General features: G+C 36.2%; 1 long non-coding RNA gene across 2 annotated transcripts; it reads right to left on the minus strand.

Moving 5' to 3' along the window:
- Window positions 1–373: 373 nt before the first annotated feature.
- Window positions 374–4514, minus strand: LOC148196669 (uncharacterized). 2 transcript variants are annotated; one of them, XR_015780477.1, is made up of 6 exons: window positions 4077–4514; window positions 3510–3906; window positions 3233–3401; window positions 2680–2804; window positions 1098–1148; window positions 374–624 (listed from the first exon to the last, which is right to left on the minus strand). It is a non-coding gene; the product is annotated as an uncharacterized LOC148196669 (long non-coding RNA). The 2 variants fall into 2 exon arrangements; XR_015780478.1 differs by having other exon boundaries at window positions 3233–3395; window positions 4077–4513.
- Window positions 4515–13637: the final 9123 nt, after the last annotated feature.

Below are 13637 nucleotides of genomic sequence, written 5' to 3' on the forward strand. Positions count from 1 at the left end.
AATCCGTATATAAGGCCCAAAATCCGTATATAACACTTGATTACATACGACTTACATACGGACAAAAATCCGTATATAAAACTGTCGTAGCTACTTTATATACGGATTTATCCGTATGTAATTTATATACGGATATATCCGTATGTAAATTATATACGGAAAAATCCGTATATAAAATCCGTATATAAATTATATACGGATATATCCGTATATAAATTACATACGGATAAATCCGTATATAAAATTCGTATGTAAATTACATACGGATAAATCCGTATATAACTAATTTTATAAAAAAAAAATTAAATGATCTCACATTTATACCCAATAACTAGTAGTTTCATACTGATAAAAATAAAATAAAACTGCCAAATTGTAAAAAAATAATACCAAAGATCTGTCATTTATCATCAAGGCAATGGCTCTAAACCCCAAATAAAGAAAATCTTCAATTCTTAGTATTGTTGAGTACAAGATTTACCAAGTGTATAGAAAAGTCTTGATGATGATGCATTTGATTGTAAAGGCCTTGTGGCAATGCCTGCCATTGTTGCAAAAATGTGAAGCCAAGTTCGAAAACTTTTACTGAGGAACACTTCTCATTCTTTCCACCATGCTCTTCTCCTGATAGTAACACATCATTTAACACTATTAGAAATGTTTACACTACTCATTAATAATAAAATTTTATCTAGTTATTGTACTTGGTAGACTTAGTAAGAGTTTTTAAACTTATAGGAAAAAAAATATAACCGTTAATCTTATCTATGCTTTGCTCATACCTTAAAAAAATTGTGTTTATCAGAACAACTAGAATTAATTATATATATTGATAGATATAGATTGAAAAACCTTGGCCCTGTTACAAAGCAGGTTTAACCACAAGCTTGATTAACACAAACTATTAACCATATAATTAGTCTACCAACTTTGTTTAAAAGAAGATGATGTTGTGACAAAGAATTCAATGTACCAGTTAAACATTGATCAAATTACACAAGCAAGATTTGAGAATGTATACAAATTAGAGAAACATGTAAGCTTTTGTATCCATGCTCATAATATATTATCATAGGATAAAAAAAGAAATAACTTACCAAAAGATTATGCACTAGGACACTTTTAAGATCTTGCATATTCAATTCTGCCTGTGAAATGTCAAGAAAACGTATTATTTCTAATTCCATGTTGCCCAGCATGTCTATTCATTCCCGCAACATTCTTACCCTTGCTAGTCATCCTATCTTGTCAAAATATTTAAAGAATGACAATACAATATATGTTTTGGCAAATTTTTTATGGCATTGGTTCATCTTTTCTTTTGTACATAGTAAATAATAACCACAAATTAGTAACCTGACTTGATACCGATAAGACTGGAATACTCAATAAAAACTTTTAATTAACAAACACAAATGGACTAGAAATATATAGAATCATAGATAATCAAGGTACATAAATAGAAATAACACTTTTAAATGGAAATTAGTAAACATTTAATGAGGTTATGCACAGGGGTGGAGTTATTGAAGTCATTTTTGCCTATATGCCATGACTTGTAAATTTATTAAAAACAATAATAGATAAAAGTGGGAGCCATGGAATGCCTAGAAAAATGGAATGAGATGGGGATTGATAAAGTAAAACCGTGTGTAGAAAATATCTTGACAAGGAATCCTTTCACTTGTAAGGACACTAATTAACATTATCAAAGTATTAGCCAAGCATCCTTCCAAATGGTGAAATCATTACTGTAAAAAAGTAATTGAATAAAATTATTATTCTTTACTGAACGTTCTATTGGAATGGCCCACATGAAAATGGTTTAAAAACTAGTAATTACTACCTAGTATGCAATTCATGTCTTGAATGACTATTAGTATAAATTATTATTTATCTTTTGTTAGTAATGAATTATATCCTGTCACACCATAAGAGAAAATAAATTTTCAAATTAAGTATTTATAAGTCACAATTTTATAATATAGTAATGCGTGATATAATAACAAAAATAGCAAAAATTTATAAAGTAGTTAAAGTTATTAACATCATAATCAATTTAGTATTTATCAGAGGAGCAAATTGTCATTTTAATATTCATTAAAATAAAAATTGCAATTGTTTATTAACACCAGAACCCCATTCATTTATCCTTCTATTAGACCAAAAATAAATACAATCATACCTTATCCAATTATACCAGATATACAATCATACCTTATCCAATTATACCAGATATACAATCATACTAACCTTGTTTCACTTTGAGGCACTACTGTTAAATTCAGGTTTACTTTAAATGTCTGAACTATTTGTGTTGTTTACAAATAAAAAGTTTTATACCCATAACTGCAAGCATACAAAGTTAAGTATCAAGTGCTATAGATCACTAAACTATAACTTGTTTCAGGATGTTTGGATCATCTGCCTAATTAGAAAATTAACGTGTCCATTCCCACCTATCTTATGAGTGCAGATATAAGTTGCATCTTCGCACCACTTCATACATCTCCAACCTCATGTGGAAATGTTGTTTATTATTATCACATATAATGATCACATTAAATAGTAACGCTAGTGATATAAAAATGGAAGCAGAGACAACAAATATACAAGATGAGAACAAAACTAAAGGGATACAATTTGGTAAGAGAAAAATAAGATTCCATGGTTGTGTACCTTAACAAATAGAGAGGAAGGAGAACCCAAAAAGAGACTAAGCACGGAGGAAGGAGAACCCAAAAAGAGACTAAGCACGGAGGAAGGAGAACCCGAAAGGTCCATGCCATGTTCGGTGCAGCTACCTATTCCCATGCCAAGCAGAGTGTTGAAAGAACCAACATCAGAGTGAAGTTATACAAGCCATAAAGTTCTCTTATGAGGATGTCTTAGAACTAATAATGTAATGTATACAAAAAACTTAAACATGATAAGCAAGATGAAATTAAAAAATGATCTGTTTTACATAAAAGTTTATCTGAACCATGTAATACTCCTATTAAAACGAACAAGATTGTTGAAAGGCATCACATAACCATGCGTACTGATTATGCAGAAATATAACAAGAATGATTTAGAGACAGTGGCAGTGATTGTAAACATCCAAGAACTAAATTAAATGTCGACTAGATGACATATGTTATAGTCAAAGTTTTCTCTCAAGCATACTACACCTACACTTACAAATGAATCTTAATCCTCAAAAAGAAGAAAATTGAAGGAACTCAATTACCCAAGTTATCAAGGAAACTCTGTAATTCCTTCAAACCATAAGTAGAGAAGCTCCGGTGCACTCTAGAGCGAGGGGCCACTAAGTTGCAAGGAAGTTGCTGCTGGAAGCAAATCACAACTGCAAACAAATTGTCTCCACTCTTTCTCTTTAAAGCCTCATTAACCTAATCCTTACATCACAAGGTTCAGTCATTATGGTCCTGAAGCCTATGCTGGGCGATATAAAGAAAGAGAGATTTAAAAACTATATAAAGGAGATAATAGGACAAGTTTTGTACCACATTCAATGAGACTAGTCAAAATCTGTCTTGCAAATTCACTATCGAAATCCATGTGAACTCCTCTGTAAAATTCTTTAAGCTCATTCTGCCTCTTAAACATCAAATGTTTCATCTTACTGACTTTGCAACATTTAATCGCTGGACCTCACCTTCAACCTGCAAATATATATATGATCAAACCACAAATACTTAAGTATTGAAGTGAACATCTGTATTCTAAGTTCAAATCAACAAAAGGGGTTTGGAGCTCCAAGAGGGGTTTGGTCTTGGCATCAACGGCGACCCACTCTCCGGTCTCTCTCTTCTTCTTTTGCACTCTCACTTCCATGGTTTGGCCTAGGAATAATTCCATCACCGTCTTTCACATTTCAGAAGCTCTATGCATCAAAATCAACTACATATTCAAGAACAAAAGAATATATTCGGTGAATCTTTGCGCAAACCCCACAACAGACCATTTTGCATCAATCTCAACAGAGAAGATAGGGATTTATGGACTTAAGATTTAGGGATTTAGGGATTTAGGGGACGAGCAAAGAAGAAGGTTTGAACGAAGAAACTTACCGATTGAAAGAATAACTCTCCGAAGAAGGTGAGTGAACACGAGAAGAATGGACGAACTTCTTCTCTTTGAGTGAGCGTGAGCGAGACTTCGACGCTACCATTCCAGTCGTCTCCACGTGAGTCTAAGAATGAGTTAGGGTTCCAAGGGGAGAGCCAACGAGGAGGCATGACTGGTGGAGCGGTCTCCAGTCCCCTCAACCTTGTAATGGAGCACGGGGTAGCGGCTAGGGTTCGAGGAGAGAGTAACACGAAAGAGGCGTTTGCAGTGGAGGTTAGGATTTCAATGGAGACTAGAGAAGAAGGGATGGATAAAAATGGTTCGATGAGAGGGAAGAACAAGAGCTCGTGAGGAAGAAGAGGGGCTCGATGGCTCGACGAGAGGGAAGAAGGAGTCGAAGAGAAATTTGGAGTATTGATTCTGACTCTTACGTTTTCTAGGTTTAGTTTTTTAATTTTTTTTTATTATTTATTCTAAAATCCGTATATAACTAGAGAATCTAATTAGGTACTGATTTTATACATGGATTTATTTTGGTAAAATTTTCGCAAAAAAATGGTATCATTACGTACCAATTTTATATACAAAAAATTCGTATATAAATATTTTTATCATTATATACGAAAAAATCCGTATCTAATTTATCCGTATATAAAATTCGTATATAATGAAATCTTTATCTACGGATTAAAATCCGTATATAATAATCTGTATGTAAATAACATTTTTCTTGTAGTGGCCTAGATGGACAAAATGACATGATTGCCAAGAAAGCTGGACTGGTCGATCTAATTGGGCTAGCCCTTTAGGCTTGGTCTTTCTTTTCATCCCATCTGAAAGAAAAAAGGTTCGTGGGTACACGAGTCATGAGACTAGTTGTTGTTTAAAATTTTTATAAAGTTACACTTTATAATCACAAATAACCTTACATTTTTATCTTATTTCTTTTCTTAAATGGACCAAATCTCACGAAAGCAAAATTTAATTACTTTATCTATCTTTTATTAGCTCAAGTACACTATTAAGAATTATCATCCCTTAATTAATGTCGATAAAATTTATTTTTATAAAAAATTTGTAAGGTTAAATATGTTTTCAGTTTCTTAACTTTCATGTGCAATTGGCTTTCGTTCATGTTTCAAACGTTGAATCAATTTTATTTCAAACTTTATTAATAGAGGGATGTGGTCCTCGTGACCAAATGATGTTAATGATTTTCTGATATGACAAATGATGTTGTCACATGTGTGTCAACGTTAACACATGAACACACACGTGGTAATGTTGTTTATCAAATTTGGAAATCTTTAATGTCACTTAGTTATGAGGACTACATTCCTTCATTAATAAAGTTTTAGGTGAAAATGATTCAACGTTTGCGACATAGATGAATAGGGATAACAAATAAACCCGTCCTTGGAGTATTATCTGAACTCGTTCATATTTTGATGAGAAATCCATGGATTGACTAGATACGAGTATGATATAGGTAATACTCAATTTTTTTTAATTAGACACGGAGACAAGGATGGATAAGTACATATCTACCTTGTTCGCGTCCCAATACTTATGCATGTCCTAGTTTAAATTATTAAAATATTCATAATTTATTAAGTAATCTAAAAGATTGATATATATATATATATATATATATATATATATATATATATGTAACATCCAAAAATATTGTAAGAACCTAGAAAATAGAATATTAGAGCATATAGGTGTATTAAAATAATGAGACAGATTATTTTACTTAAAATAATCTTATAATATAAATAGAATTTTTATAAACATGTCTCATTATTCTAATAACACTTCATCTCTCTAGAACATTATTCCTCAGAGTTCTTTGACTTCTCTCTACCATCTCTCACTACTGAGTTGTCTGATTGATGACCAGGAGGTGCTTAGACGTCCACGACGTAGAGGGCGTCGATCTTAACCGATCAATTCCGTGATTCTATCTGGTAAGCTGTTTGTCCTCTTTCTCCTCTTGTTCTTGTTTATGGATCATGCAAGTAGTGTTGTTGCATGTGTCTCGCAGTTTCCTTCTTCACTTTTCAACTCAATTTAGGTTCTAAGAGCTGTTTTCTATCACCAATTGGTGAGTTGTAGGTTTCTGTTGAGTTTTCTTGCAGCGCAAGGTACGGTTGGAGCGATTCTGTGTGTTGGGTTGTTTGTCTCTGAGGTAAGGAAAGCTAGATTGTTGTTTTAATTAGTAGAATGATATGTGTGTGATATATTCTGTGTTATAGTGCTGGTTGAGTTGACTATTATGTTTTGAGTATTGTCAATATCGAATTTCGTCCGGATTGGTTTTTTGGCTTTACCATTTTTTTTATTTTTACTTTTATTTTTATTTTTATTTTATTATTTTCATTTTTTTATTATTTATTTCTATTTATTTATTTATTTATTTTCTTATTAGTTTATTTGTGTCTTTAGTTTTTGTTTTTTTAGTTTTTACCTTTTTAGTTTATTAAAAAAAGAAAAGAAGAGAATTAAGAAAAGGGGGCGTTTTTGTCTTTAGTGAAAAGCGTAAAAAAAAAAAAAAAAGGAAACAGTGTGTGTGCGGGAAGGGGAAACCGTTTCTGCAGAGTGCGCGGGTGTGGCAAAGACGTTTTGGAGTCTACAGAATTGGCACATACACGATTTGGTATACGGAATTGCAGAGTGGCAGAAAAAGCACAGAAAAGCATAGAGAAAGGGGGTTATGGGGGAGAGCTACGGGGGCCTGGATGAAAAAAAAAAAGAAATCCATTGCTGGAGATTGGAGAGCAAAGAGAGGAGTGTGCAAGGGGTGGGAAGAGCAGAGGAAAAGCGAAAACGAGTCCACAGTAGAGGAAGGAGAGGGCTAATCGTTTCATTGAAGGTAAGTATCCCTAATTTATGTTATCCGCATTCGTTCATAGTCATACTGGTATGAATTTTCGATTATCCTGCTGTTTCATCCACTATTCCATTCATTTACATCCAATATTCATGCTCGCATCACCTTAATGCGAGTTGTGATCCCCCATTATACTGTGTTCCTTCTGTTGCTAGACCGAATAGGCTGTCATTCACGTAGGGCTCTTGCTCCAGCTTCCACTTCACATCTGCATCTCTAGCAAATAACCACCATCGTCATTATCATATTTCAGCCCCTGAAGCACCCAAGGTCACGAACAGAGAGCACTAAAACAGATTCCATTCCAGCCTCATCCTACCCTTAACCATCTTCACCCATTTCCCGACTCCAACCTATGTCTCCCTCCCTCGCAAGCCTTCATCAACCCCTTTGATCCTCTACTCCTCTGGTCATCGTGTTCACACCCGTAACCACCTCCAACAAGCATAACCCAATCAACACACAAGGCAGAACAAATCCAGCATTCACCCCTCACATTCAGATGTACACAACACACACTCGTAATTTTCAATCCCGATAAAACGTCAAATCAATCAATGCCAAATTAATCAGTAAATCAATAAAAAACTATAAAAAATTAGGGGAAGAAGAGAGGGAAAGGTGGTGTTGCGGGGACGATTGGCAGTTGAGAAAATTTTCGAAGGGAGAGGGAGGAGAGTGACGCTGGTGGCGCCAATGAGGAAGCACGCTCCAGCTAGAGGCGGCGGCAGGCGGTGCCCAAGGTGGAAAAGCCTCAACCCTAGGCTAGTGCAAGAGAAGCGAGGGAGAGAAGGCAGTGGCGCCGCGGTCGGTAGTGGGTCTGGTGGCGCGAGTTGTCGCCGGCGAGGCCAAGGCGCGTTCTGGTTGAGGCGACGGTGGTCGGCGCTGGCATAGGCGGCAGTGAGCCTGTGGAGAGAGTAAGAGACCTTGGGTCTCTGGAGAGTGTTGGATCTGAGTGGGTGAGGAATGGAAGGGAAGATGCCAAACCCCTAGGGGATTCTAGGTTAGAAACCACCTGGGTGGGCCAAGCCTAGAAATAAACGCACGTTATTAAGCCTTTTTCGAACGTTCGTCACCGGCCTCCTCTCCAAACGTCCGTCCGGCCACTTCTTGGACCGCTCGTTGTTCCGCCTCATTCTCAACGTCCGTTCATAATCTCCCCCAACGAACGCTCCCCCAACGAGCACTCGTCATTCAACCACATTTTTGAACGTCCGTTCATAATCTCCCCAACGAACGCTCGTCATTCAGCCTCCTTTCCCAGCGTCCGTTCGTCATCTCCAACAACGAACGCTCGTCATTCAGCCTTCTTTCCCAGTGTCCGCTCGTCATCTCCCCAACGAGCGCTCGTCATTCAGCCGCCATTTCTCAACGTCCGTACGTCATCTCACCCAACGAGCGCTCGTCATTCAGCCACATTTTTGAACGTCCGTTCATAATCTCCCCAACGAGCGCTCGTTTTTCAGCCACATTTTTGAACGTTCGTTATCTCCCCCAATGAACGCTCGTTATTCCGCCTCATTCTCATCGTACGTTCGTCACTTCCCCCAACGAACGCTCGTCATTCAGCCTCATTTCCCAACGTTCGCTCGTCATCTCCCCAACGAGCGCTCGTTATTCTGAATCCTTTCCCAACGTCCGTTCGGCCACTTCCACGGACTGCACGGTAGCCTGCGACGGACCGTTCGACACCCCTTTCCTCGGGCCCCTCATTATTTGCTTTATTTTTTATTTACTTATTTGTTTTTTTATCTTATTTCATTTATTTTGTTTATCTTATTTCATTTGTTTTATTTATTTATTTATTTTATTTTTATTTTTTTATTATTTATTTTTATTGTCTTATTTTATTTTATTTTGTTCTATCTATTTATTCTAGATATCTACTTATCCTAAAATATATATTTAATAATGCAATATTTATAGTTTAAATAAAAGAATTTACGAAAATACGTTTTGAAGGTTAAGCACACGTGTGACCGCTCGCGTCGTCCTTGTGCTAAAAAACCTTTTCTTCTTTTTTTTAAGTAAAATTGCGAAAATATGTTTTAAAGGTTAAGCACATGTGTGACCGTTCGCGTCGTCCTTGTGCTAAAAACATTTTCTTCTTTCTTAAATAAATTACAAAAATACGTTTTAAAGGTTAAGCACACGTGTGACCGTTCGCGTCGTCCTTGTGCTAAAAACCTTTTCTTCTTTCTTAAATAAATTACAAAAATACGTTTTGAAGGTTAAGCACACGTGTGACCGCTCGCGTCGTCCTTGTGCTAAAAAAAACCTTTTCTTCTTTTTAAGTAAAATTATAATAATAAAATATTCTAAAGGTTTAGGCACATGTGTGATCGCACGCATCGTCCTTGTGCTAAAACCTTTTCTTCTTCTTTTCTCAAATAATAACAAAAATATTTTAAAAGGTTTAAGCACATGTGTGATCGTTCGCATCGTCCTTGTGCTAAAAACTTTTCTCCTTCTCACATAAAAAATACCAAAAATATAAAACATTCACATTTTCAAACAACAAACAATTTCTTTGCCAGAACTACGTGATCCTTGATTCTCCATCAAGAGTGGAGATACGTAGGAGCAAGGCTAGTCCTTGTCAGGTTCACTTCCCTAAAAATCCAAATTATTCATAATCATTTCCAAACAAATTTTCCCAAACAATTTTCTCAAGTAATTCTCCAAACAAATATTCTCGAACAGATTTTCAAAAAGAACTACGTAACCCTCATTTCTCATTTTGAATGAGAATACGTAGGAGCAAGGTCAATCCTTGTCGGGCCCAAAAAACTAAAAAATATATTTTGTTTATTTAAAATTTTATTTTAGGGGATAGTTAAACATTTTGAAAACCACATCATATTCGTGCATTTAGTTAAAGGTACTGCCTTAGGGCAGGCGTTGTAGGGTGCTAACACCTTCCCTACACGTAACCGACTCCCGAACCCAGAATCTGGTTTTCGCGGACCGTGTCTTATCATTTTATGGTTTTTCCGTAGTTTTCCAGAATTTTTATGGTGGCGACTCCCAAATCTCTTTTTCAAAACCCGTTCGTTTTTTTGGATCGTCGTCCCGTCGCGATTCCGGTTGCGACAAGTATACTTAATAGTATGTTCTTTGAATGCCAAATCGTGAAAACTGTAAAATGATGATTGTGAACTGAATTGGATGTTGTGTGCTGTTGTAATTGAACATATCAATGTGTGTAATCTGTTATAGTGATGATCAAATAAAATATGAAGTGAATTGTGGTTTTTTAGAATCATTTTGGAGGAAGTGAGGTAGTGAATTTGAGAATTTGAGTTCTAGTACTGGTATGGTCTGTTTGGGCAGTTTAGGTAAGTTGTATGTGACTTGTTTGAGTCATTAAAATGGTCAAAAACAGGTTCAAAGTGGTAAATTGGAGTTTGAGTCTGTAAGTTGATGCAATTGATGTTTTAAAGTAGGAATTGGTGCATAAACACTTTAGATTGATGTTAGGAAGGTTTATAATCACTTAGTCAAGTCTAATTAAGTATATACAACAATCTAGGGGTGTTAGAAGTTGGGAAAAATGTTTACAATTGGTAAGTTGTGGTTGAGTTACATGATTCTACAGAATTTTAGTTATGCAGATTATGCAGACTCGTTGTGCGAATGGATTCGCATAGCGAGTCACCTTGGCAAGATGCTCTCTGCCAAGGCATTCTTACAACGAATGGGTGCGCTGTGCGAATGGATTGAGAGGGTGCTCTTTCTTTGATGATTCACATAGCGAATCAAGTCGTTATGCTACTGGTTAGGGTCTGGGTTTATTATTCTTTTTATTCGAACAACGAATGGGTTTCGCTCTGCGAGTGCTTAAGGAGCGTGAGCCACTATCTAAGGTTCTCGCATAGCGAGTTGGGACACTATGCAAGGGGTCTGGGGTCTGATTCAAGTGACGATTTATTCGCATAGCGAGTCTAACCGCTATGTGAATGGTTTAGAGGGTTAGGTCTTTGTATGAGGATTCGCACAACGAACTATGTTGTTGTGCGAGAAGCCTCTAGTTTCGCTATGCGAATGTGTGCACTGTGTGAGAGGTTCAGTTCTAGTTCACTTTTCTTTTGATCTTAAGTTGTTTTACATGAAACATTGAGTGCTTTATGAAGTAAGTTGAAGTTGTATTTTGTAATATCATTGGTTATTGATGTATGTTGTGTTTCAAAGTGTAAGTTGGTTAATTCAAAGTGTAAAGTTCAAAGTATGGTTAATGGACATAATTCCATAATCCTCAAGGAGAGGATACATGGTGGTGCCCTATGTTGTGATTCAAAGTGAAATCTCTTGTTGAGATTCAAGTAAGTTTAGAATGAATGCAGGAGCTTAGTCTTGGGGGTTATCCTGAAACTCCAATGGTCCTTCATTCTTAAGTAGAGAGGATTGATCCATGTCGTGAGGAGTAGCAAGAGGTCCTAGTCTTGGGTGCTTGCAATATGGCCAGAGGTGAGAGTGATAACGGACTAACCTCGTGAGTGTGGTAGGGTGAAACCCATTCGCTATGGCTTTGCAAAGCAGTAGAAGCCACCACGAGTGCACGACCCGCCATAGCTCGTCAATCATTCTAAGTTCGAACAGTCAAAGTCAGTGTGGTGTTATGTGTGAAGAGTTTATGTGATGTGAATGAATAGTATAATTGTATGAAGCTTAGTAAATTAGTGTGTGATTAATCTTTTTTTAAACTAGCTTACCTTGTTATGTGCTTGTATTTTGTATGTACTGGTGTTCTTCTGCAATGATCATCCTTTGGGTGTGAGCAGCAGAAGAAGAGGTGTATCTAGAGTAGGCATTGGATGAAGGTGATGATGCAGAGTAGTTAGTATAGTATAACCTTGTATATACGTTTGATCATCCTTTAGTTTGTATATAAAGTTTTAAATTTATAGTTGTCTTTGAATAACTGTAATGTTAACACTTTATGTTCTAGCTGGATAACTGTTCTATATTATCATGTATGTGATGCTTCTCTTTATAGTTTATACTATAATATTGGGATGTTACAAATATAGTATAAACTATATTATAGATCTATTACAAATAATAATATAGTAGATCAATTATCCATGAGTTGTCAAAGTATTTTAACAATACAGTTATCCAAAATAACTATAACATTAAAATCATTAAGGAAAATAGATACTATACAAAACATAAGAACAAACTGATCGGTTATACAACACCCTGTATAAACTGAACGATTTACAAAATGTAAACATCAAATCTGTTGACCGGCCGGTTCTAACTAAAATGCAGGTTTAACATCTTCCAAAGCCTACTCCAACGAACAATCATCACTTTCTGCTCACATCCACAGGATGATCATTGCAATAGAGAAGACAATCGAATGGAAAACATAGAACAAGACAAGAAAAGTAGGGTAAGCTAGAGTAATTTAATTAATCTAATAAAACATATAATTCAAACAAATACAAGAGTAAACAAAAGTCAATCATGTTAATCATGCAACAACCAAACATACATTTCCAGCAATGACCGAACATATAATATATGCCATGACCGACCATATAATATATGCCATGACCGACCACTTTTACTCTAGCTGTCCAGACTGTATGAATTGTGTAGCTACGACGTTTTTGCACCTGGATGGTGTAGTAGTTGGGATGCCCTCAACAGCTGCCACCGGGATTAATCTGTTATACCTCGCCCAAGTTACACTTATAGACTAGGACCTCCTGCCATTTTCACACATGAGTTACTCCTCTCTACTTGAGAATGAGTAATCATAGAATATTAGGATAAATGCCAGCTTAGCAATAACCACATTCATACTTTACAATTCCATAACCATTCCTAAGATATTCCTCCTTGGAATACTCTTCTACATTACTTAAAAACACCATCATCATTATATAACATATAATTCCATTCAACAATCATATCTTCACTCATACGATTGAGAACTCTGTGAACGTTGCATACCGAACGAAAAGATCAACATAATCTATGCACAAGACCGAATGGGAAAAACCCTCCCTACATAAGAACATGACCGAACGGTCATTTAGAGAGAAACTCAAGCAGGAGTCGAACAATTGAACTTATATCGAGCACTTATGAATTAGAACGGGCACTATTGGCTTAGACCGAACGTCATTGGCTTAGGTAGAACACTATTGGCTTAGGCGAATACTATTGAAATAGGCTTAACACTATTAGCTTAGGCCGAACACTTATGACTTAGGCCGAACACTATTGAAATAGGTCGAACACTATTAGCTTAAGCCGAACACTAATGACTTAAGCCGAACATTATTAAAATTGAATACAAGTACCAGAATGAGTACTACGAAGAGACCGAGTGCTAGTACAAGACCGAACACTACCAACAACGAGCACTAGTACAAAACCGAGAACTACCAGTAATGAGCACTAGTACAACATCAAGCGCTAACACTAGCATAATTGCTAGTACAAGACTGAGCGCTAACACTAGCATAATTGCTAGTACAAGACCGAGTGCTAACACTAGCATAATTGTTAGTACAAGACCGAGTGATAACACTAGCATAATTGCTAGTACAAGACCGAGCGCTAACAAGAGATCCCTCAACCCACTAAGATCGATCGCTAGATTCAATAGACTACTAGTACTAGACCGATCGGTCATTAACTAAAATCCCACAGA

This window comes from Vigna umbellata, chromosome 6, assembly GCF_029865625.1.
Source record: "Vigna umbellata cultivar VRB3 chromosome 6, Vumbellata_1.0, whole genome shotgun sequence".
NCBI lineage: Eukaryota > Viridiplantae > Streptophyta > Magnoliopsida > Fabales > Fabaceae > Vigna > Vigna umbellata.